The sequence below is a fragment of the Alosa sapidissima genome, chromosome 2, assembly GCF_018492685.1.
Source record: "Alosa sapidissima isolate fAloSap1 chromosome 2, fAloSap1.pri, whole genome shotgun sequence".
Taxonomy (NCBI): domain Eukaryota; kingdom Metazoa; phylum Chordata; class Actinopteri; order Clupeiformes; family Clupeidae; genus Alosa; species Alosa sapidissima.
Genome location: NC_055958.1, coordinates 38278840 through 38304150, shown reverse-complemented (window position 1 = coordinate 38304150; position 25311 = coordinate 38278840). Strand labels below are relative to the sequence as shown.

Here is a 25311-nt window from a genome sequence, read left to right as displayed (position 1 = left end):
TTATATTACTGTAAATGAAGATATACAAATATACTCATCCAAGACTTTTTCCCCACAATAACTTATATCTATGGCATGACAACTCTGGGCAAATTACAAGACCATAGACTGTATATATAGATATATAGTCTATGTACAAGACAGCACCAGTGCTGCATTCATTGTTTTGCACTTTTATAATCACATCACCAAAAGTAGGTTATTGGTTTTACCAAAAGTATTTGGCAGTATTTTTAAACTACAAACCTATAGGTTTTTGTTGTCCAAAGGGGTGAAAGCCACTTTAACCTATAAAGTATTTTGATAAGTATTTTTTTTCCAACTAAATAAAATAAAAATGACAACATACTATTTTGTATTTTAAATACATGTATCAGACATACTGCCTATCCCTGGCTGTTGGCTGCAGCAACTCAAGCTAGGTAGTACTGATTGTTTTGTTTTTATGTTAGTTTTGATCCAATTTGACAGCTTTGCTATGTTGCCCACCCAAAATTTCTACCAGCCCACCCAAATATAGTAGCCTAGGTTAGAACCAGCCCTGCCCTGCATGGATACATATTTTACGATAATAATGGAGAAAATGTTAGCAAAACTTTAGGTTTTTGTTAACGGAATCTCCCGACCCTCATTCATCTATTTGCGCAACAGCCCACATTCTGCCTTCAATCCAGCGAGACAAGTGAAATAAATGTTTTTTTGTTTTTTTTAAAGCTGTCATCGCCATAGGCATGATATTTAGGCTAACTCTGTTAAGCCTACACAAAGTTGCGAATTAAGGAGTATTTCCTGATCGGGGAAACCTTTCGTTCTGCAGTTCAATTGTGCCGCAGGCCAATAAAGACACTTCAAACTGCTGCAAGTGCATCAAGAAAGGTCCCGCCTTAGACCATGTTAATGGCCAATCGTAGACTAGGATTTGAGGGTGGCACCTGGGGTGGCCAATCGAATCTCAAGGGTGGCCTGTGCCACCCGGAGCCACCCCTGTGGGGCCCCGTTGTACAATGCCTGCATACCACATATAGTGCAATCATACAATCAATGAGAGCATGTGGTTATAAATTCTTTGATGCAACAGTTGCTTTTCTGGACCAGTGAGTGACATTTGGGTAATTTTCTGCGGCACACCTGATGATCTCTCATGGCACACTAGTGTGCCCCGGCACAGTGGTTGAAAAACACTAATGTAAGTAATGTTATACACAGCAGTTTTTTGCTTTTACATGCAACGGTAATTCCCTGGAATTACATTTTCTAGTTTATTGTGATGTCGAAGTTGTTTTTGTTTCACGCATGCAGTGTGGTTTGGATGAGCCAGACAGGCAGCTTGCCTGTCTTCAGCTTAAAGTTTTTGTCCAAAATTGTGTGAAAAACATCCAATTAGCTGCCATAATTAAAAACATTTCCTCAAGGAGAAACCCCCGATTTTGTGTTGTCAATTCCATCCACTAGGCTAATTTCAGCTTGTAGGCTAGTTGATCAACGTTTAGCCTATTTTTCAACAGTTTCCAAACTTTTTCAAAATGGTAGGCTAATCCATGAGAAAAAAACAACACCAAAACATACATATCTGTAGCCTGTTAGATTGTGGTTTATGCGCTGTAAACACTGTGTCTTTCGCGAGAGTGAGCTTGTTGGCTACTATTTTCCTGCGTGCCTGTCTGCCTGCGTCTGTGCGTGCGTGTGTGCACACGGGGAGGGAGCACCGATTTTGTGCCCAGGGCCCGTGGTGGTCATGATAATCCGGCCATGACCGTAATCTTAACTTAGTTAAACATTAGCTTACTACAACTTATGCATGTTCATTTCTCCAGTGTAACTTGCTTTATACCCAACCTATAGTGCAAAAATTAAAAGTATTTTCACATATATAGCAGTCACATACCCTGAAAATGAACTAAAAACTGAATTTTCCATAGTCTGCTTATCTCATGACTGCTTTAGGCCTAGTCCACACATACCAAACCGATCTTTTTTTCCTCCGTCTTCCCTGGAACCGTATCAAGAATATTTGCGTCCAAACGGATCCATCTCAACACGACTCAACACGTTACTTCTTACCCCAGGCCTATAGGTGGCACTGTTTCTTTACAGAAATTGACCAAAACTTGCGCTTTACAAACAGACAGAATAGGCTACAACGAAATGGCTAGTGCAAGGAAACCAGAATTGTTTGTGTGGACTGATGGTGAACTGTCAACTGTAGTCAACTGTAAAACTAATACACTTTATTTTACGGTTTGTGAAGGGTGCAGTCCCGTCCTTTATTTGGCTAACGCAGGTAGGCCTACTAATCACCTTTACTTTCTTTGGTTGTAGAATAGTCCGTGATTCACATTAGTTTTGGCTATCACCGCAATTAGGCTACTAAACGCAAGGCTTACCCAAGTTCTAGGCTATTCTGTCGCCACATTTATAATATTGCTATAAAACCTTCGTTAGTAACAGTCAATACTTTTGCCTGCATCAAATCGCGCATTTGCATTCAGTGTGCTACCATCGGCTTAACGTAAGTTCTAAGCGTCTTTGTATGCTTATATCTGATTTCACTCGACTGTGAATGCATGTATATATGTTGTAAGACATGTAAAATAAATTAATGACACTGGCACTACGCACAAATTAATGTAGCCTAAACTTACACCGCACTTTCCTAATAACTTAAGTTCTCTCGCGTCACTGACAGTACTAGCTAGAATGCATAAAAAAACACCGGGAAAAACAGTGTTCAGTCCACCAAGTCATAAGCTATCGGCGCTACGCAGCACCAGTTGTGATATTTATCTTACGGAGTGTAATCGTAGGTAATGTCATGTATGAAAACTAGTATTGTTAGGCAATAGAGCTGCACAGTCCCGCCCACAGCCGATGCCGGATGTAAAAATTCAATGCAATTTCTCCATTGACAATTGCGGTATAAGCCATAAAAACTTAACTGCACGTGGTAGACTTAAAACCAGCTACGGCTGTACTAAGCGATTGCATATGCTCCTATAGACACCAAGAGTTCATGGGGCACTAACCTTGTTTTGAGATAAATGCCTTTTATTCGCGATCTCTTGGATAAGTACTTCATTACCCACAATCCTGAACAATCCCACAATCCCACAGTGATGCGTCTGATTGGTGGAAAGGCCGTTATGGTCATAGTTGGAAACTTTCTCAGCGAAAAATATTGACAAAGATGGCAGAGTCTTTTACTGCCTATGGCGAAAATCTTAATGTGATTAAAAACTTTCTTGACGAATATTGGTACTTGTATCAACAAGGATTGGGGTTTATACATCACAAGAACTTAGTCAGGGCTAATACACTATCAAATAGACCACTGTAAATGTTAGTTTAAACACTTAAACTTTTCAGGTAGCCGACAGGCTAACCTTTAGCATTTCCGACATTGTATGTCATTACATAATGCAGCTAACATTAGCCTACATGCTGCAACACAGGTATGAAATATATTGTTTTAGTGAGTGTCCAAAGGGGTGAAAGCCACTTTAAATCGGGTCACATTATTGACTGTTGTGTGTCCGAGAGTCAGTTTGTGGGTTTTGTAAGGGCCAGCATGAGGGACAAGACCTACAAAGTTGTGGTGAGTTAAGCAGGGAGGTTGGTAACGTTAATGCTGCTAGCAGTGCTAGTTAACATTAGCTAGGCTACTGTAGCCTTCATACTGTATGATTCATATTAATCATTAAAGGGGTGGTTCAGGATTTTGGACATAGGACCTCATTTCCAAGTAAGCAAGTGTGATATTTATCAGTGGAGACCGTTTTTAAAACGTTTCATCCAGTCGTTCTAATTGCAGAGTTCGCAGGTGCTAGGCTAGCGCAAGTCAACGGTATGTGCTAGCCTGCCACTAAAACCATTCTTACCTACTCCAAAGGACACTCGAGGCAAATTCCAGACAATCGATGTAAATGTCTGTGTTGATAGAATAGTGTAAGAAATACAACTACCCTCGCATCGCGTTGCGATAGTTATACATTGTTCCCTGAAGTTGGTAGTAGTCATTTTGCATCTCAGCTGCGGACTGATATTACCAAGGCTACTACTAGGTATCCCCATTGGAGTGCGCTTTACTGTTTACTTTTTGGCGCAGTACTACTAACTGGAGCAAGTATAATTCCGCCGCTGCTAAGACACTAGTCCCTCAAAATGTAATGCGATCGTTGAAATGCAAGGATAGAATAATGTTAGAAATAAAACTATCAATACAGACATTTACATCGATAGTCTGGCGTTATAATTTATTTGCCTTGGGTGTACTTTGGAGTGGGTAAGACTGTTTTTAGTGGCAGGCTAGCACATACCGTTGACTTGCGCTAGCCTAGCACCTGCGAACTCTGCAATTAGAAGGACTGGATGAAACGTGTTGAAAACGGTCTCCACTGATAAATATCACACTTGCTTACTTGGAAATGAGGTCCTATGTCCAAAATCCTGAACCACCCCTTTAACCTAGGAATACTTTGTGCATTTAATGAACATTTTGTGTAATAATTCACGGCAAATTAATAAACTGAATATGGTGGTCCAAGAGCAGTCCATGCACCAGTCCATGCATCAGCCCGACTGAGCAGTGATGACAGCATAGGATGAGTCAGGTAACGTTACGAAGCACTGCCGTTAACGTTAACCGCTTTCACACACATACGATATAAAATACACGATGATAAATATAAAATTCAATATCAAAACACTATTATTTACACGATTACTCCTGAAATAACTGCATAACACATTCACTATATAAAAATCACTGTTTGGAGGAAAGGGTTCGCGTGCTGTCGCCGGTTGGAAATGGCAAAATAAATCGCGCCGATTTTGCCTATATTATTCAGTGAGGCGCGGTGGTTTATGGGATGAGTAGTTCCTTCGCTCGGAAATGAAAATATGTACACAGTCTTGTACCTTTGACTTTTTTTGGATTTTCTCTTTGTTTTTTCACTCGAAATGATATGTTGTATGCTTATGAGTTACTCCGTAGCTGGTTAGCCTAAGACATGCTGTAAAACTCTTTAGATACGGATTTTTCCAAACGTCAATGGGACAAATGAATGGGAATCTTACATCCAGCACCTAACCGCATTTTGGCTGTGGGCGGGACTGTGCAGCTCTATACTATAAGTGCAACTCCAGGGCAGCTGAGGTGTGGCGATGACATCATCGATACGCAAGCAGGATGTGCGGTTTCGCTGTTTAAACGAATTCAAACGGGCTACAGTTTCAGATTTTTCCACTCTGGGACCAGGTTTCAAGAAAGTGCGGTTTCGGACAGTGCGTTTACAGGATTCGTTTGGACGCTCAGCCAAGACGAAGCAAAACCTCTGCGTTTAACCTAAAAAGCGTCTCCGTGTGTACAGGCCCTTAGCCTACTCGGTGAACTCGACAAACTGATACTATGCATTGTTGTGCTTCAATGAAAGTCATTAACAGTACTTTGTAATGATCTGTCTACACTGGCACACACACTGCAAAAACTGCTTAATAAAATCTAACCAACTCTTTTTAATCTCATATCAAGATCAAACATCTAGTTGGAGAGACTTACCTCTATCTCGTAAAATCATTTGACTTAATTTAAGAAGAGTTTGATTTCTTTTAAGACATCTCATCCTGAAAACAAGCAAATTTGTCTGCCAGTGCGTTAAGCAAATTCGTCCTAAACACAAGCAAATTTGTCTGCCAGTGCGTTGAGTAAATTTGTCTTGCAAGACTCCTTAAAATAAGTCAAAGTGTTCTTAAATTAAGTCAAAATGATCTTACGGGAGAGCACTAGGTAAGTCTTTTCATACTAAAAACAATACCAAATAGATTTTTTGATCTTATTACAAGATTAATAACACTTGGTTAGATTTCATTTTTTGCAGTATTGTTTTTAGTATGAACAGACGCTAGGTAGCCTAAGTCTCTTTATACTGAAAACAATACCAAGCTTTTTTGATCTTGATAAGATTAATAAGACTTGGAAATATTTTATTACATAAGCAGTTTATGTATTGTTTAGACACAAACCACGTTCAGTTTCTAAACAGATTCCCTTTCATTGATACTTTTGAATAACTTTCTAATCAAGTTAACTCACCATTTCGTTTCAGCTGAAGTATGTCGGTAGGTCTACTCTTTCATAGCACATGCCAGAGCACATGCCTCCTCCTGATTCCTGAGACGACTGGCAATCGCTCATCTGTCTAGCCTGACTCATTTAAGTTTTTTCTACACGTGCCTCTGAGGTATGGAAAGGTAACGTAGCCTATGAAGTGTTTGAAATGGTGTTATATGAAACGCAGAGAAATTGACATCCTGTTTGTTTGGGGTCCGAAATTAATAATATTACATGCGCTAGTGCGCCTTACCAAATGTAAATAACGTTCGATTTTTTTTGCTTGAGGAAAAAGTTTGGCAGCTGCTAACATGAACATGAGAATACATGCCTATCTAACGCTTACGTTTTTGTAGTTAATGTGAGTTATCATTGCAAAGTTATTAACCACTATTCTGAGTTTATTTGATTCATGGGCTTCGCATGAATTCTGTCTCAAAGTGTTTGGACAAGGAGAGTTTCATTCAGATAAATTGGTTAAATTGTCTACTCTATTCACTCAAGCTTTATATGATTTAAAAAAAATAATAACTTTGGTTTTACAGTTGCCAGACGACATGCTGAATTCAAACATGGATTTTGTGACACGCATTTGTGTTTCACGTACAGACTGGGATGGCGCAGAAGCTGGTGACTTCAACCCACAGTCTTCAGAACCACCAGTCACCAAGCATAGCTGCTCCTAATGGTATGATGCTATTTCCTATTGCCACTACAGTGGGCATATTTTGTCATTTATTTTAGAAACGCCAGGTTGACAGTGGGTTATGAAAGTTAATAACAATTAAGTTACTCAAACTTGTTTCATTTTCTTCTCTCCAGACATTTCCCATTCTAGAGCAGATGGTTCTGTGAAACCTCTCCTAAACTGGTGTTCCGCAAGATGCAGCACTGAAATAGGAAGAGGCCACTCAATGACTTCTGATACAAAGACTTCAAATGGTAGGAATATTCCATCTTTAGTGTTTTGCTACCCCTTCCGTACACTGTACAAATTTACAGCAACTTGCTGGCAGCAAATAACCAGTAAGTTGCTGTATTTCACTCTACAGTACACCTACTGTATATGAAATCACAGTACCTACACCTGACACTGTAAATGGATGTAAACTACCAGTGCTGTAATGTATACAGTATTGAATTGTCTACCGTATTTCTAATCACAGTACTTATGGATCATACTGTAACTAAGTACAGTAGTAATACCAGTGCTGTAATATTATATACAGTAATTTTGGGAAATTCATATCCTGCTTTATCTATAGCCAGGATAAATTTGGCTAGGCCTAGGTATGGTTTAGGCTACACAAACTTGCATAAATAACCATTGACAACTTGTTATCAGTTTGAAAAGCAAGTACATTTATTCACTTTTTTTTCCATTTTTTTTCCGAAATTCTCCTGTGCTGCATCCATAACGTTAGACCAACGGTTGCAGTCAGTAGCAGAGTGAAGCAGCATCTAGCAGAAATAGAAGAAAAACTTTAGAATAACCATAGACCAGTGGTCCCCAAACTTTTTCTTCTGAGGGCCAGCTCACTATGCCTGGCTCTAAGAGAGGGCCAGAGACTCGAAGTATATCAGTAACCATAAATAGCTTAGTGCTGTGAACTGCAGTGTACCTTAGTTGAATATTCCATTACATTTAATCATAGGCTACTGCAATTAATACCATTGTTAGCTGTGTTTATGTTGCCATCATGTCATATCAGTGTAAAATGTAGCTCAAATGAAATAATATTAATAAAAAGACTTTTCCCAAAAGCATTCCCAAAAGTATTAGCAGGGAGTCCCAAAAGTATTTTATTCAAAAATGTGTGAGCTCTGAACTCTGTGTCTTTGCATACATAGCTCAAGTTGTGAACAAGCAATTAATTTAAAGTTCTCAAACTATGAGAGTTTTATGAAGTGCTGGCAAAAACATCTGAAATGACCACCATTCTAACTTTCACTCACCTGATGAGAACTCTGTGAACGAGTGAATAAAAATAGAAATAATTATCCCAGAAAGTCCCAGAAATATGACTTGAATAGAAGTTAGTTAGTTATTAACAATTCATTGATAAACTTCTAGGATCCTTTGAGCACTGATGCAGTCAGCATAGGCCTCTTATATTGATTGCAGGTAGGCCTACATTTCATTCCGTTTTCAATGGCAAACGCGAAACAGCGGCAAAACAACCACCAGTGGACAAAAAGAGTATTACATGTGTACTGTTAACACTCGCCATAGAGAATAAATGGGGGAAATTACGGAGTTTATAGTTTGACGATGTCGTACTCCCTTGTGGGACAGATGCTATATAGAGCTGGTAAGTCCCGCCAATCCGCTAAACCCCCAGTGGACCTCTAGATTGAAAAATCGTCAATGCAAGTGAATGTGAGAAAATAATTATTTTCTGGTCCCGTTTGAATTGTGCAATGAATGTGAACATATGTTGTCTGTGAATTTTTAAAATAATTTTTCATGTTACGGGTTTGACAGTATATTATATGATTCTTCGGCTATCAGTTGTGGAAAAGACATAACGAGAAAGACTACATGTCGCCTGTGACGTGAGCTAGCTCTAATCGCTAACATTAACTGAGATGCTAGTTTTTGTAACGGCAGGAATAAACACACATGGCAACAAAAATATTCGAAACATGTCTAGCTTCACTCAACACATTAACACTATGATACAGTGTGATTGTGAAGTTGTATGGTTCACTGTGTTCAAAGTCGATCTTAATAACCCTCTACATCTCGACCAACTGATGGTTGTTATGGGAAACTAGTTAGCTGTCGTCTAGCGGAAAGTTGTAGTCCACAAAGTGCTCTCACACAAAGTTTAACCGCATCAAACTTCTACCCGCTCAATTGTAGCATTCTTTACACGACAGTTTATATTAAAAATTCACAGACAACATATGTTCACATTCATGGCAAAATTCAAACGGGACCAGAAAATAATTATTTTCTCACATTCACTTGCATTAACGATTTTTCAATCTAGAGGTCCAGCGGGGATAGCGGAAAGGGCGGGACTTACCAGCTCTATACCACGGACATGTTTTGGGGGGCCACCCAAAATGAGGTGGCGGGCCATATTCGGCCCGCGGGCCGTAGTTTGGGGACCACTGCCATAGAATATATATATATATATATATATATATATATATATATATATATATATATATATACTGTATGTTTTTTGAGCTTACTGTCAAAATGCCAGGCTGAAGATGGTGTTAGCATAACTCAGTTTCGCAAGGTATATTTAACGTTAGCAAGTTCTAGCTGTGAGCTCATTGATGATGTTTGCTTGCAGCAACAGCCATTCGCGCTGTTCGTCCGAACAACGGTTAATGATAGTCAGATGTGACTTAAAGTTAACTTATATCAATATTGCTAAAGTTAGCCTATTAAACTCACAAAACCGTACATGATTATGAGGAGTTAACGTTACATAAGTTAGCTGGTAAACCTCCACGTTAACGTTAACCAGCAGCACATCATCTTCAGCCTAACAATGTGACAGTAACAGTAACTAGGCCTACTACTAACTACTACTAACCTAGACAGTAACTAGGCCTACTAGCGAATGTTTTATATACATTATATAAATATAATAAACTGTAACTTACTGAGAACTAAGGTAGGCCTAATTATAAATGAGACTGCCATAACGTTAACGTAACATAAAACATTAATGTTAGTGCTAATGCCACCGTCACAGCAACAGCATCTATGATAGCTAGCCTAACATTAACGTTACTTACTTAGTTGATCCAACAAGAATGGATTTTAGACAGTACAACCAGTGTTTAGAGTTTAGACAGTACAACCAGTGGTGTAGTGGGGATTTTTAAAGTGGGGGGACGCTATTTTAATGTCATCATTGCAGAAACTGTCACGCACCTCCACATACATCGGTGCGTAAGGCCAAGGTCAAATTGTTACCAGTTTTCGTGAACATGTAACCGAATTCAAAAAAACAATTAAATGACATGGATTAGCTTCAAATTGTAGCCTAATGTCTTCACCCAAACTACACTTTTCCACCAAAGTCTATGAATATGATCTGTAGCTTTTACTTTTGTTGTATCATACAATAAACAGACAAACCATAATGTAGAGTAGCCTATGTAATCTAGCGTAGTCTAATCTCCTTGGCGCATAACATGCTGCGGCATGGCTTCATTCATTACCACACGTAAACCATAGCAATAACAATAGCACACACATTCAACACGCTGTGTGGTCAGTGTAGCTCAATTTGAGGGGGCGTCATATGAATGTCATTGCGAATGATTAAAATGCAGAGGTGCACAGTAAATAAAACAAAAAAATAACAGAAAGAACATTGGCAGGCAAGTGCCAGTAATTTGAAAAGTTTTTGTTTGGATGAAGTAGCTGCACCAATCGTAAGTTTTTCCTAAAGTTGCTCAGGTTCACCGTTGGGTCATTACTTGTGGCTACATAAGTACTTCGACTTATGGTTACACCACGTCAAGATTTCCCAGTAAACCATAAATCCATGACTTTTCAATATCTTTTCAAAATGATGATTTGGATGGAAAATCAACATAATAACACTTATCACCTTGCTTTCTCGGAGCTTAACTTTGTATTTATGTGCAAAAAGAAAACAGAAAACCCCAACTGATTTTCCGCCATGTTTTTTTTTTTTTAAATTTTCAAAAAGCTGACAAGTGAGGGAGGAGTCAGATTTATTACTGTGTTATGATTCGCAGCATTTTTTTTATTACTGTAGTTTGACCATTTTTGACCATAATTCATAGCGAAACCACAGCAACATACTGTATTCACTAATACAGTACACATTTTCCCCAAAAACAGCAGTGATGCTGTGAAAATCACAGAATCTTGTTACAGTGTAGTTTTTGCGCTTTCAAATGACCCATCGTCAGTCTTCAAAGCAGAATCAGGCTTTTCTAACTGGAAGCAAGACGGTGGCTTCAAAGACCATTCCAAATCAGACCATTGTAAAAATAGTTGTAAATACTTAAAAATTGTGTAAATACTGTATGATGTAGTTGTTGCTCACATGCTGTGTGTGTGTGTGTGTACTGTGCATGTGTGTGTTTGTTTTAATGTACACAAACTGGCAGTGAAAGTGGTTTCTCTTTTCAACAAAAGGGGAAAGAGTTAAAGTAAAACTTGTTTAATTGAACAAAAAATGTGTGTATGATGATGTATGATTTCAGTTTAAAATATCAATGTATTTCCACTGAAGTGTCTATTATATTTTAGTTTTATATTGTGTTTTCAATGCACATTATTTGAACAGTATTTGAACACAAGGTAACACTGGTGAAATGTATGCACCTTACTGCTGTGGTGTAGTCTAGTTAGCTGTAGTGGGTATACTGTGATCAACCCCAAATATTAATACCTATCCTTGGGCAAACCATGGGCAAATGCTTTTCTTTAGACACCTGACTATAAAACCATCAGTGTATATGTGCTACCACACATTTGCTCTTTATATATACATCTGCTTATCAACTAATGTTAGCTATAGACAGACTATTAATTTGCTTACTGATTCTACTTAACTTGTTGTATATGAAAGCCTATGTGATAGCAAATGACACAACTGCCATTTTGAAGCCATGATACATACTAATAGTGATCCGATCCTACTCACACCCCTAATCAATTTCTCACTGATGATTTGATGGCCATGATTTACCTACATTTTGTAGCCTGTTCGTCTTTACTTTGTCCCTGCTAGTTAGGCTCATGCTTATGAACCACTGGTATGTCATAGAGGACATTTTTGGCCTTATCAGTGTAAAAGAAAATGCAGTTAAAAAAAAGAAAATGCAGTTAAAACCCATTCCCCCCTATGCTCAACTTTGCTGGACTCCCTCTTATGAGGTCATCACTGTGTCTGGAATGTTCATATATTCAGTTATAAAAATAACTGTAAATATTGTTCTATTGTATTTAAAGTTTATTTTTCAAGAATATAGCCTACTTGGGAAGTTTTTCTATTTTCATATTGGTGTGAATTAATGTGTAGATCCGAAGTTGAAATGGTAGGCCTAGCTGTGACGTGCAGTCACCTGACCATCATCAAATTAGAAGATATTTCAGAACTATTGACGTGGACAGCTCCCCTTAAGAGCGTCTTAAGAGCAGTGCACGCACGTTCACGATGTCGAGCATGTTCGGGAAACAGAAACATTCTACATGAATCGTAGAAAACCCTTGTAAGTGCGTGTCTCCATCATTATTGGGAAACGGGGCCCAGGGCTGGTTGTAGCCTAGGCTACTACATTTGGGTGGGCTGGTAGTTTTGGGTGGGCAACATAGCAAAGCGGTCAAATTGGATCAAAATTGACATAACACAAAAAAATCGTGCTTCCTAGGTCGAGTTGCTGCAGCCAGTATTTCTGATTCAAAATAATTATTTCAAATACAAAATAGTATTTTGTCATTTGTATTTTATTTTTGTTGAAGAAAATGGCTTTGTATTTTGTGTCAAAATACTTTAAAGGTGTATATTTTTGTAGTTTAAAAAAAAACTGCTAAATATTTTTGGTAAAACCAATAGCAGAGGTTAACGAAGTAACCCGCAATTCCTTTACTTAAGTGAAAGGACAGATACACCTTGTCAAATATTACTCGAATACAAGTGAACGATGAAGGAGAAACAAATTGTTAATTGAGTTGAAGTAGAGAAAAACATAAGTACTCAAAAATCAAAAGTACAACCATTTTTCCTTTTTAATGTAATATTTTTCATACACAATAATAATATGTAAATCCTTTGGTTAGTCACTAGCACTGTGTATTCATTCACATGCGTGCATTCACACTGATAATTATGACAACAAAGTGCGCTGCAAGTACACAGATGGTGCACTCATAATGGTAAAAAAGTTTGCCCTCAATGATCGCATGACCATGATGAAAGAACACTAACCGATTTTGTTTAATTACAGTTATTATATTGGTATAACACATGACTGGACATTGTAAAAGGGGGTCGGGCATTTACGTTCAGTTGTGAAGACCAATACCCTATTTTGAATGACAAAACAGTTTTGGGTGTGTAACAGCTTAGAATGGCTAATTGACATTGAGCACTATGGCTCCAGGCATCCCAAAGTGCTGGGAGGAGAATGCACTGAAGTTCTTGAATTGTCAAGGACCAGTTGGGGCAGTTTCATGTCTCTGTTGCTGAGATAGTTTTGATCGTTAAAAGGTCAGAATTGCCAAGAATCTTGTAGGGGCTGTTTTGGGCCGTTTCTGTTGCTAGTTTTGATCGTCAAAAGGTCAGAATTGCTAAGAATCTTGTAGGGGCTGTTTTTAAAGAGTAGAGATTGTCTGTGTTGTTGGGGGTGAGACAAGGTACTCATGTTTTGCATGATATCTCAGCACCCAAAGTTGTTATAAATCTATAGTAGCACATATATTATCATCTAATGCTGTGATAGACCTTTGTATGAGCGTACAGTATGTTCTATAGATATAACCTATTGAACTTCCATTTGCTATTTATGGCCTGTAGGCTATGAAATGTTTTTTTGTGCCAAAATTAAATAAATAAATGAAATATGAAATCAATAAATGAAATATGAAATCAATAATTAAAAGTTTAAATAAATAAATAAAAGTTTTTTTTTTTTGTACTCACTTTTTATTGTATTGGTGGGTAACAACATATATGAAAGGCATTGTTACAATACAGATGCACAAACCCAAACATACCCCCACCCCCTCCCACCCCTACCACATGGGATACAACACAACTATCAGTGTAGCACAGTCAGTATAGAACAGTCCACTTAGTTTCTCTCCAGTAAAATGTCTCGAACTCTGGCAATTCCATTGCTCCATGTTTGTATTGTCCGAGGAGTAGCGCTATTAATCTTGGCAGAAGAAAGTTCAAGAAAAAGAATCTCTAAGAATGTATTATTCAGCCAATGCTTATGGGCTAAGTTGTGGGGTGGAACCCAAACTTGAACAATGATCTTTTTGGCTGCTGTTAGACCAGCTAACCAATTTTTTGTAGACCTTTCATTCATGCATTCAAGTTTAGAGTCATCATTGAGAAGGTGTAAGACAGGATCCATAGAAAGCTGAATATCAATGAGATCAGACAATGACTGTAACACCTTATTCCAAAAATCATAAATCTTAGGGCAGTCCCACATTATATGCATAAAAGTCCCCAAAGCATTTTTTGAGCACAAAATACAAAATGGATGTGGAGCTTGACCAATTAGGTGTCTGACTCTAGGAGTAAGATAAGCTCTGAGATATCTTCATATGAATAAACTGATGATTAGGATTGTGAGAGGAGCTACACATGTTATCCCAGCTTGCTTCCCAGTCTATTTCTCTACCTCTGAGTGCCATTGAACGATCCCATGCCAATGTACTAGGCTTAGGAGACAAATATGAGAGAAGCCTGGCATACAGAAAAGAGACAATGCTTTTAGGGGCCACATGTATCCAACTGACTACAGGATGCTCTTTCATCTCTGAGCCCCAAACAACCTTGTGAGCATTAAAAAATGCTGACCTAAGTCTGAAGTAAAAGAATAAGGAATGTCTAGGGATACCATAAAGTGAAACCGAGTTCTGCCACTACTATTTTTGATGCGACTTGACTTAACTGCTTCCATGGCGCAGTGAGCCATTACATATATGGTAATACAATGGCGTGAGTTTATATATCTTATACCCTATTTGTCACGGTTACTTATAGATTTGATGGTGTAACGATAAGCGCATGAGACTTTCAGCGGGGGCACGGGAACTTAAATTGATCACGGTAGTTTAAGCTTAGGCCTACACTTAAACAGACAAAACATTCTAATATGAAAATGTAGATGCAATTGTTGTAAAATGGTGCAGCTCCTTTAAGAAAGCCCCGTGCGCAGGGATGGAAAGAGAGAAAGCGAGAGGCAGGGGCGTGCAGAGACCTTTGAAGGGGCAGGGGCTCAAATTTTAAAAAAGGGCATGTGGCAGATTTTTTTTGAAGATGTCATGTGTTGCCAGGCAGCAGCCGAGAGATATATGTAGTAAAGTTCATGAAGAGTTCATGTGCAGCCAGGTGGCCAGGCAGAAGCTGGGGGAGGATGTCATGCATGTGCGCGAACGTGACACAGGCCTACTGGGGATTATTTAATATTTTTTGTGGCAGCTTGGTGAGCTCATCCACCAATATAATTTATTGAGTGTATACTGATTGGCTACAAGGGGGTCTGCCATTTACATAGGGGGCAGACACCCGGCCAGGGTTGGCCATACGAAAAAAGGAGGTGTTTTGATAACATACAAAAACTTTCCCCAAGAGGAAAATCCTCAGAACGTGCGCACGTTCTCCCCAAGGCCTGGGTCGTGGAGTCTCCGCTGCAGAGGACATCCATCATTCGCAACTCCTGCCTGGCGACACTTAGTCTCTGTGCATTTTTCAGAGCTGTACCAGGAGGACTTGTGAATAAAAGGCCACAACGGCCACTTCTCATCTCAGACCATTCTCCGCTGGTTTTTGTTCAGAGTGCTAAGTTAGAGTTAAAAGTTAGTGATTTTTTCCACGACAGGCACATGGAACAAAATTTTCAGAAAACGTGTTAACTTTATTTAAAACTTAATTTTGATTACAACCTAATAGAGAATACATAGGCTACATGCAAATTATATCAAAATAAAACATCTTTCATCTTATTGATTAAATTCAAAGCTAATTTTAATAGCCTAGCGGCAGCAAATATGTTATTGCCTAGTCTGGCTTGTCAGGCTATAGTTTTTGCGCTTTCAAATGACCCGTAATTTCGATCTCTTTGTATGTCTGGAACATGTGAAGAAATTGACAATAAAGCTGACTTTGATAAAGCTGACTTTGACCCATCGTCAGTCTTCAAAGCAGAATCAGGCTTTTCTAACTGGAAGCAAGACGGTGGCTTCAAAGACCATTCCAAATCAGACCATTGTAAAAATAGTTGTAAATACTTAAAAATTGTGTAAATACTGTATGATGTAGTTGTTGCTCACATGCTGTTTGTGTGTGTGTGTACTGTGCATGTGTGTGTTTGTTTTAATGTACACAAACTGGCAGTGAAAGTGGTTTCTCTTTTCAACAAAAGGGGAAAGAGTTAAAGTAAAACTTGTTTAATTGAACAAAAAATGTGTGTATGATGATGTATGATTTCAGTTTAAAATATCAATGTATTTCCACTGAAGTGTCTATTATATTTTAGTTTATTTATTGTGTTTTCAATGCACATTATAAATAAATAGGAAAATTGTTAAGAATTGTATTGGCTTTTTTGTTTTTTAGCATTTAGCATTCAAGTATTTGAACACAAGGTGAAATGTATGCACCTTACTGCTGTGGTGTAGTCTAGTTAGCTGTAGTGGGTATACTGTGATCAACCCCAAATATTAATACCTATCCTTGGGCAAACCATGGGCAAATGCTTTTCTTTAGACACCTGACTATAAAACCATCAGTGTATATGTGCTACCACACATTTGCTCTTTATATATACATCTGCTTATCAACTAATGTTAGCTATAGACAGACTATTAATTTGCTTACTGATTCTACTTAACTTGTTGTATATGAAAGCCTATGTGATAGCAAATGACACAACTGCCATTTTGAAGCCATGATACATAATAGTGATCCGATCCTACTCACACCCCTAATCAATTTCTCACTGATGATTTGATGGCCATGATTTACCTAAATTTTGTAGCCTGTTCGTCTTTACTTTGTCCCTGCTAGTTAGGCTCATGCTTATGAACCACTGGTATGTCATAGAGGACATTTTTGGCCTTATCAGTGTAAAAGAAAATGCAGTTAAAAAAAAGAAAATGCAGTTAAAACCCATTCCCCCCTATGCTCAACTTTGCTGGACTCCCTCTTATGAGGTCATCACTGTGTCTGGAATGTTCAAATATTCAGTTATAAAAATAACTGTAAATATTGTTCTATTGTATTTAAAGTTTATTTTTCAAGAAAAATCACTACTCACTACTCTTTTGTTTCATGTCCCTTCATTTGTCAAAAATGTTTTTTAACCTGACATACACTTTAATTGTGACAACTGCGTCTTTGTTTATCTGTGACAACTGTGCAGTGTGCACTGTTGTATTCCCAAAATCTCCAATCAACTGAATAGCTTTACAGCCATAAACCTAAACAAATGTAAAATAAAATACATAAGAGGCCTCTAGAGACTATCTAGATTAAAGCAGTAAAGGCAATGTCAAGATACCTCTAAAACCAACTAAGCTAAGCTAAGTTAAGCAGACAGCAAGAGCTAAAGAGCTAAGAAGCTAATATTGAGCTAACTAGATGTACCGCAGAGCGGTACCAAATATGACTGCCGCCCAGTCCGGCACATTTTTTCCACAAAAATAAGTTACGCTTGTCACAGGGTCCTATGATAGGCTTTGAGAAAGCACTGGTTTAGTCCGTACAGCAGCTCCAGCCTGGAGCGTTATGTGACTGACCATAAGTGTCCAGAGATAATCCAGAGTCCGAAATTAGCCTAATCCCCAGATTTCGCAAGTATCCACAGTGTTCGCAAGTAATCCACAATGTTCGCAAGTAATCCACAATGTCTGGTGTGCTGCGGAATGCCCCCGTCCGGCCGCACTAATCAACACGCCGAGAGTCTCTTCGTGTCCAAATTCAGCCTCTCTTTATCTCCCCCTTAACAGCAACAATCACACGCTCCCAACAAGCCACAGGTGTCCCACCTCACCTGCAGCCTACTGCAATTAATCCACATGGTGGGGGCGTAGCCGTCGTGGCCAGTAAACGCCATTCACTACAGTATATAGCCTACTTGGGAAGTTTTTCTATTTTCGTATTGGTGTGAATTAATGTGTAGATCCGAAGTTGAAACGGTAGGCCTAGCTGTGACGTGCAGTCACCTGACCATCATCAAATTAGAGGATATTTCAGAACTATTGACGTGGACAGCTCCCCTTAAGAGCGTCTTAAGAGCAGTGCACGCACGTTCACGATGTCGAGCATGTTCGGGAAACAGAAACATTCTACATGAATCGTAGAAAACCCTCGTAAGTGCGTGTCTCCATCATTATTGGGAAACGGGGCCCAGGGCTGGTTGTAGCCTAGGCTACTACATTTGGGTGGGCTGGTAGTTTTGGGTGGGCAACATAGCAAAGCAGTCAAATTGGATCTAAATTGACATAACAAAACACAAAAAAATCGTGCTTCCTAGGTCGAGTTGCTGCAGCCAGTATTTCTGATTCAAAATAATTATTTCAAATACAAAATAGTATTTTGTCATTTGTATTTTATTTTTGTTGAAGAAAATGGCTTTGTATTTTGTGTCAAAATACTTTAAAGGTGTATATTTTTGTAGTTTAAAAAAAACTGCTAAATATTTTTGGTAAAACCAATAGCAGAGGTTAACGAAGTAACCCGCAATTCCTTTACTTAAGTGAAAGGACAGATACACCTTGTCAAATATTACTCGATGATGTCAAATATTACTCGAACGATGAAGGAGAAACAAAATGTTAATTGAGTTGAAGTAGAGAAAAACATAAGTACATAAGTACACAAAAATCAAAAGTACAACCATTTTTCCTTTTTAATGTAATATTTTTCATACACAATAATAATATGTAAATCCTTTGGTTAGTCACTAGCACTGTGTATTCATTCACATGCGTGCATTCACACTGATAATTATGACAACAAAGTGCGCTGCAAGTACACAGATGGTGCACTCATAATGGTAAAAAAGTTTGCCCTCAATGATCGCATGACCATGATGAAAGAACACTAATCGATTTTGTTTAATTACAGTTATTATATTGGTATAACACATGACTGGACTTTGTAAAAGGGGGGCGGGCATTTACGTTCAGTTGTGAAGACCAATACCCTATTTTGAATGACAAAACAGTTTTGGGTGTGTAACAGCTTAGAATGGCTAATTGACATTGAGCACTATGGCTCCAGGCATCCCAAAGTGCTGGGAGGAGAATGCACTGAAGTTCTTGAATTGTCAAGGACCAGTTGGGGCAGTTTCATGTCTCTGTTGCTGAGATAGTTTTGATCGTTAAAAGGTCAGAATTGCCAAGAATCTTGTAGGGCTGGTTTGGGCCGTTTCTGTTGCTGAGATAGTTTCGAACGTCAAAAGGTCAGAATTGCTAAGAATCTTGTAGGGGCTGTTTTTAAAGAGTAGAGATTGTCTGTGTTGTTGGGGGTGAGACAAGGTACTCATGTTTTGCATGATATCTCAGCACCCAAAGTTGTTATAAATCTATAGTAGCACATATATTATCATCTAATGTTGTGATAGACCTTTGTATGACCGTATGTTCTATAGATATAACCTATTGAACTTCCATTTGCTATTTATGGCCTGTAGGCTATGAAATGTTTTTTTGTGCCAAAATTAAATAAATAAATGAAATATGAAATCAATAAATGAAATATGAAATCAATAATTAAAAGTTTAAATAAATAAATAAAAGTTTTTTTTTTTTGTACTCACTTTTTATTGTATTGGTGGGTAACAACATATATGAAAGGCATTGTTACAATACAGATGCACAAACCCAAACATACCCCCACCCCCTCCCACCCCTACCACATGGGATACAACACAACTATCAGTGTAGCACAGTCAGTATAGAACAGTCCACTTAGTTTCTCTCCAGTAAAATGTCTTGAACTCTGGCAATTCCATTTCTCCATGTTTGTATTGTCCGCGGAGTAGCGCCATTAATCTTGGCAGAAGAAAGTTCAAGAAAAAGAATCTCTAAGAATGTATTATTCAGCCAATGCTTATGGGCTAAGTTGTGGGGTGGAACCCAAACTTGAACAATGATCTTTTTGGCTGCTGTTAGACCAGCTAACCAATTTTTTGTAGACCTTTCATTCATGCATTCAAGTTTAGAGTCATCATTGAGAAGGTGTAAGACAGGATCCATAGAAAGCTGAATATCAATGAGATCAGACAATGACTGTAACACCTTATTCCAAAAATCATAAATCTTAGGGCAGTCCCACATTATATGCATAAAAGTCCCCAAAGCATTTTTTGAGCACAAAATACAAAATGGATGTGGAGCTTGACCAATTAGGTGTCTGACTCTAGGAGTAAGATAAGCTCTGAGATATCTTCATATGAATAAACTGATGATTAGGATTGTGAGAGGAGCTACACATGTTATCCCAGCTTGCTTCCCAGTCTATTTCTCTACCTCTGAGTGCCATTGAACGATCCCATGCCAATGTACTAGGCTTAGGAGACAAATATGAGAGAAGCCTGGCATACAGAAAAGAGACAATGCTTTTAGGGGCCACATGTATCCAACTGACTACAGGATGCTCTTTCATCTCTGAGCCCCAAACAACCTTGTGAGCATTAAAAAATGCTGACCTAAGTCTGAAGTAAAAGAATAAGGAATGTCTAGGGATACCATAAAGTGAAACCGAGTTCTGCCACTACTATTTTTGATGCGACTTGACTTAACTGCTTCCATGGCGCAGTGAGCCATTACATATATGGTAATACAATGGCGTGAGTTTATATATCTTATACCCTATTTGTCACGGTTACTTATAGATTTGATGGTGTAACGATAAGCGCATGAGACTTTCAGCGGGGGCACGGGAACTTAAATTGATCACGGTAGTTTAAGCTTAGGCCTACACTTAAACAGACAAAACATTCTAATATGAAAATGTAGATGCAATTGTTGTAAAATGGTGCAGCTCCTTTAAAGGGGTGGTTCAGGATTTTGGACATAGGACCTCATTTCCAAGTAAGCAAGTGTGATATTTATCAGTGGAGACCGTTTTCAGCACGTTTCATCCAGTCCTTCTAATTGCAGAGTTCGCAGGTGCTAGGCTAGCGCAAGTCAACGGTATGTGCTAGCCTGCCACTAAAGACAGTCTTACCCACTCCAAAGTACACCTGAGGCAAATTCTTTAAGGACACGCCATAGATATTGCCATTCAAGCCTATCAATGGCCTTTTCTGCATCAAGAAAGAGAAGGCCACAAGAAGAGGGAATCTTCTGTGCTTCACCTAAAATGTGAATCAGTCGCCTAGAGTTGTCTGCAGCCAACCGGCCCTTCATGAATCCTGTTTGGTCTGGATGTATTAGATCTGGCAATACTGACTCTAGTCTGCGGGTAATACACGGGAATAAATGTTAAGGTCAGCATTAATAAGTGATATTGGCCGGTAGCTTGCACATTCAGAAGGGTCTTTGTCTGGTTTGGGGATGATTGAAATAAGTGCAGTGTTAAGGTCTTTGTGTAAATACCCTTGTTCAATAGCAAAATTTATAGAATTCAGCCGTAAAGGACCTAAAATCTCCCATAAAGCTGAATAAAGCTCAACCGGCAATCCATCAAGGCCTGGAGAACGCCCTCTCTTCGTACTTCCTAGCACCAGATGTAATTCTTCTAGTGAGATGGGCAAGTCAAGTTGTTCTGCATCTTCTATGGAAAGGGTAGGAATATTCAGGTTGTCAAAGAAATTTGTATAATCCTTCTCAGATGGCTGACAATCGCTAGAGTACAGTTTTGCAAAAAAGGATGCGAAAGACTCATTTATATCTAGAGTAGTTGTCACAGTGTCTCCTTGATCTCTTTTTATGGATGCTATTGTTCGGCTCTTCTCCTGATGTTTAAGAGTCAGGGCAAGAAGATGACTTGGACGGCTGCCTTGCGAATAATACTTGTGCTTAGCAGAGGCGTATCAAGCTTTTTAAAAGTGTGGGGGTTGTGGGATAGGAAAATAAAACAATCTGGCCAAATGATAAATAACTCCCTACAGGGATGTTGTAAGTATTTTCTGAGAGGGGTGCAGACTATATTGGTGTCCGGGAGTTTCTCCCCCGAAAAAAATTGAGATTCTGATTGCTAAACACACCATTTTAATGCAGTTTGGGAGGGACAGAAGAAGCAGCGCCTATGTGTGGCTCATGTGACATGTAGGCCTACATGATCTACCTGCTATCACTTCACTATTTGACACTACCCTACATGGAGACATATCGTATGTTATAAATCAAGAAATCATTTCAGAAATTATGTTTTGTGCATATGGGTTAGCAGACTACAATAAATTGCCTAACAGACAGCAGCCTAATTTCGAGGTATCACTAATACCTATTAAATAAATGTAAAGGACACAGAATATTGACAGCTGTAAGCTCAAATTCAAAAATGTTTGAAGTCTACCCAAACATATGCAAAGGGAATATAAATAAATTGTGTTATACTGTAGCCAGCTTAATTAATGTCAATTTAAAGATTATGATTAGCAGTTTCTATGGTTTTTCCATTGATAGTTAGAGGAAGCCACGTTGTTGTTTAAACTATTGTTGATTTTAGCCCACGTTACCTCCAGTTTCACTTGCTGCAGGGACGCACACATTGCATGAGCGCTCATAAGCGTTCTATTTGAGTTCTACATGTTGGAAATCTTAGTTCTCAGATGTAGAACTCAAATGTGTCTTGACGTCGCCGTTTGTAAGATCAAAATAAGATGTTCTAAATGGAACGCGATCGTATTTTAGACATTAAGATCTCCAGTAGATGTAGCACTACGACACACATTGACAGTGAAATGCAATTAACAGTCAAATAAGACGTTCTAAATGGAACGCGATGTAATTAAGCTGTTCAGATCTTTTCCAAGTGTCTTGGAGACGTATGTGTGCTGACTGGGCTATGTCTAGTTGATCACACCAAATTAATGAGTATTTCTGATTGGGGAAACTTTTAGCCTAGTTTATTTTTTTTTCAGTCCGCGGTCCCATACAATTCAATTTTGCTGCAAATGATCTGGGGCCGGTTCCCCGATACGATCACTCTTTGCGCGCTAAGAAGACTCAAAAGATATATCTTACCAAAGTTGTTTATGTTCCTAAGTGTGTTCCCCGAAGTGTCCCTTAGGAAGCTTCTTACACGCTGCCTCCTACGTTCGACGTTACAAAGGCGCTGCCCCAAGTGAAGGTGCTGAATTAGTTGCCATCTATTGCTCAGGAATCGATTTTCTACTTCACGTGAAGGTGCATTACGGCGTTAAGAAACACAACATGTTCTATGCAAATGAAACATTCCTCAAATTATTCCAGTAACATTTATTTTAACATAGTTTAAGTTATCAGTAAAATATAAACTATTAACTAAATTATCAAATTGTCAGTAATATGTTCACACGATACAGTATGTTGTGGGTAGACTAACTGGGTAGGCCTATCCCTCGCTAATCATCCACCCTCCTTATCCCGTTGTGCCACTTGTGCCGCTTCTTGACATGGATTTAACAACTTCTTAAAATGATGTAATACACTTTTATATTAATGGTAAGGTACCTTACAATTATAATTGATGGCAAGGAGCTGCAGTTACTTCTGTTTAATGCGGTATTGATAGATAGATAGATAGATAGATAGAGATAGATAGATAGATAGACAGATAGATAGATATGTGACCACGGGAGTCAGATGACAAGAGTCTTGACTATAGAGTGCTCGACTACGCCACTTGGGGCCTTTCACACCAAGATGTATTTTAGCTAGACCTCCAACACCTTGATTTAGACAAGAGGGCTCTCGCACACAGATAAGCCAGTAATGACAGAGACGTGGTATTTCAATGAAAAAATAAACAATATTTATTCACAAGCAATTCAGTTAAAAAGTCAGTCTTGGGTTTGATTCTCAGGATGGAGTGCAGTACATATTAGGCCCAATAGGCCAGCAAGAGGAAGGTAGTGGCTGCCACCAGGAATATTACATGTAATCAAGTAGGGTTAATTTGATCAGCTGTTCGGGAGCGGTTACCTGTCCTGGAAGAGGAGTGAGACCGACACACCACCCGTGCTGCGGATTCTGTTGCCTATTCACAGACACACACACACACACACACACGCTCGCATAGGCACAGGTACTACAAGGAGTGATCACTGCAAATAGTGAGGTGCACGTTACCACTACAAATACTGTGTGAAGTACACGAAGAGGAGGACTCAGATCCGGCGACCTGCCCCGCGGAACAGCTGCAACACTCTGTTTCTCTGGAGGGGAGAAGGGAAGATATGGTTGCTATTGGCAATAACTGGCTGGGTCAAGAAAGCTAGATGTTAGCATTACTACCATCACACATTACCGCAGCAAAATACTGGGGCAGCCAATACCACACCTGTTGCCGACACACCACGACGGAGGGCAAATAAATGAAACCAGCCACGCCTATGTTTAGGCCAAATCAATCGGACAAACAAAACAAAATAAAGAAAACAAAATGAGGCAAGAGCTACAATTACTTAAATCTACAGGAGGCAAAGCAGCAGTGGCAATCTTTCTAAAGGAGTAAACAAACACAGTTAAAATCCATTGTTTATGGTAAATACAGCCTAAACCAATACAGATACAATACAACACGGTTTCCTTTTACCTCTAGGAATACAGCACTCAACATGAATGGAAATGGGACTCCCTGGTATCTCTCCAGTACGCAAACCTACATAAAATCACACACAAGCATCGCTCACATACAACATAATAAAAGGTTATTGGCTAGTTAAATCACAAGGACTTACAGCGAAACATGACACATTATAGTAGATCCAGTTACTGTAAACATGCATATAAACATACATATGTACACATGCACACACACATATTACATGGCAAACCTTACTGAGATATACAGCCAATGTTACCTTAACGCATCTCCCAATAGAAAGTGCAACCTGCGCGTACACGGCGTCTTTTCAGTCAAGACCTACGTTAAAGACAATGCTGTGAATGTGCGTGAAGGCATTTACAAAAGGACCATACAGTTCAATCATCTACGGTGTAGTGCTTGTAAATACCTTCGGTAGATCAACAAAACACTACCCGGAAGCGTCTGGTACACAGCCAAATACCTGTTGTCAAACAGTTGCACTTTAAAAACAGCTGGCTAAAATAACATGTTTGCAGTGAAAAAGGAGCATTGGCACATACCTTTCATAGGTGACAGCACAGCGAACACAGTGTAGGGAGGACGTACGGAGCCTAGGGATCACTTACTAGCCCACCTCCGGTGCCGGTCTTATAGAAAGTGCCATTGACGCTAATGAGTACATAGCCACCTGCAAGCTAACTGGAGGGCGTGACCGATAGGAGAGGAGCTACGGTGAGAACAGGAGGACAAACTTGGTACAGCAGTTAGTCTGCC

The 25311-nt window shown here is 39.0% G+C and overlaps 1 long non-coding RNA gene across 1 annotated transcript; it reads right to left on the bottom strand.

The window, feature by feature from the left end:
* Positions 1 to 23585: 23585 nt before the first annotated feature.
* LOC121691801 lies at positions 23586 to 25311 on the bottom strand. Its single transcript, XR_006025199.1, has 4 exons — positions 25098 to 25311; positions 24965 to 25018; positions 24812 to 24873; positions 23586 to 24609 (listed from the first exon to the last, which is right to left on the bottom strand). It is a non-coding gene; the product is annotated as an uncharacterized LOC121691801 (long non-coding RNA).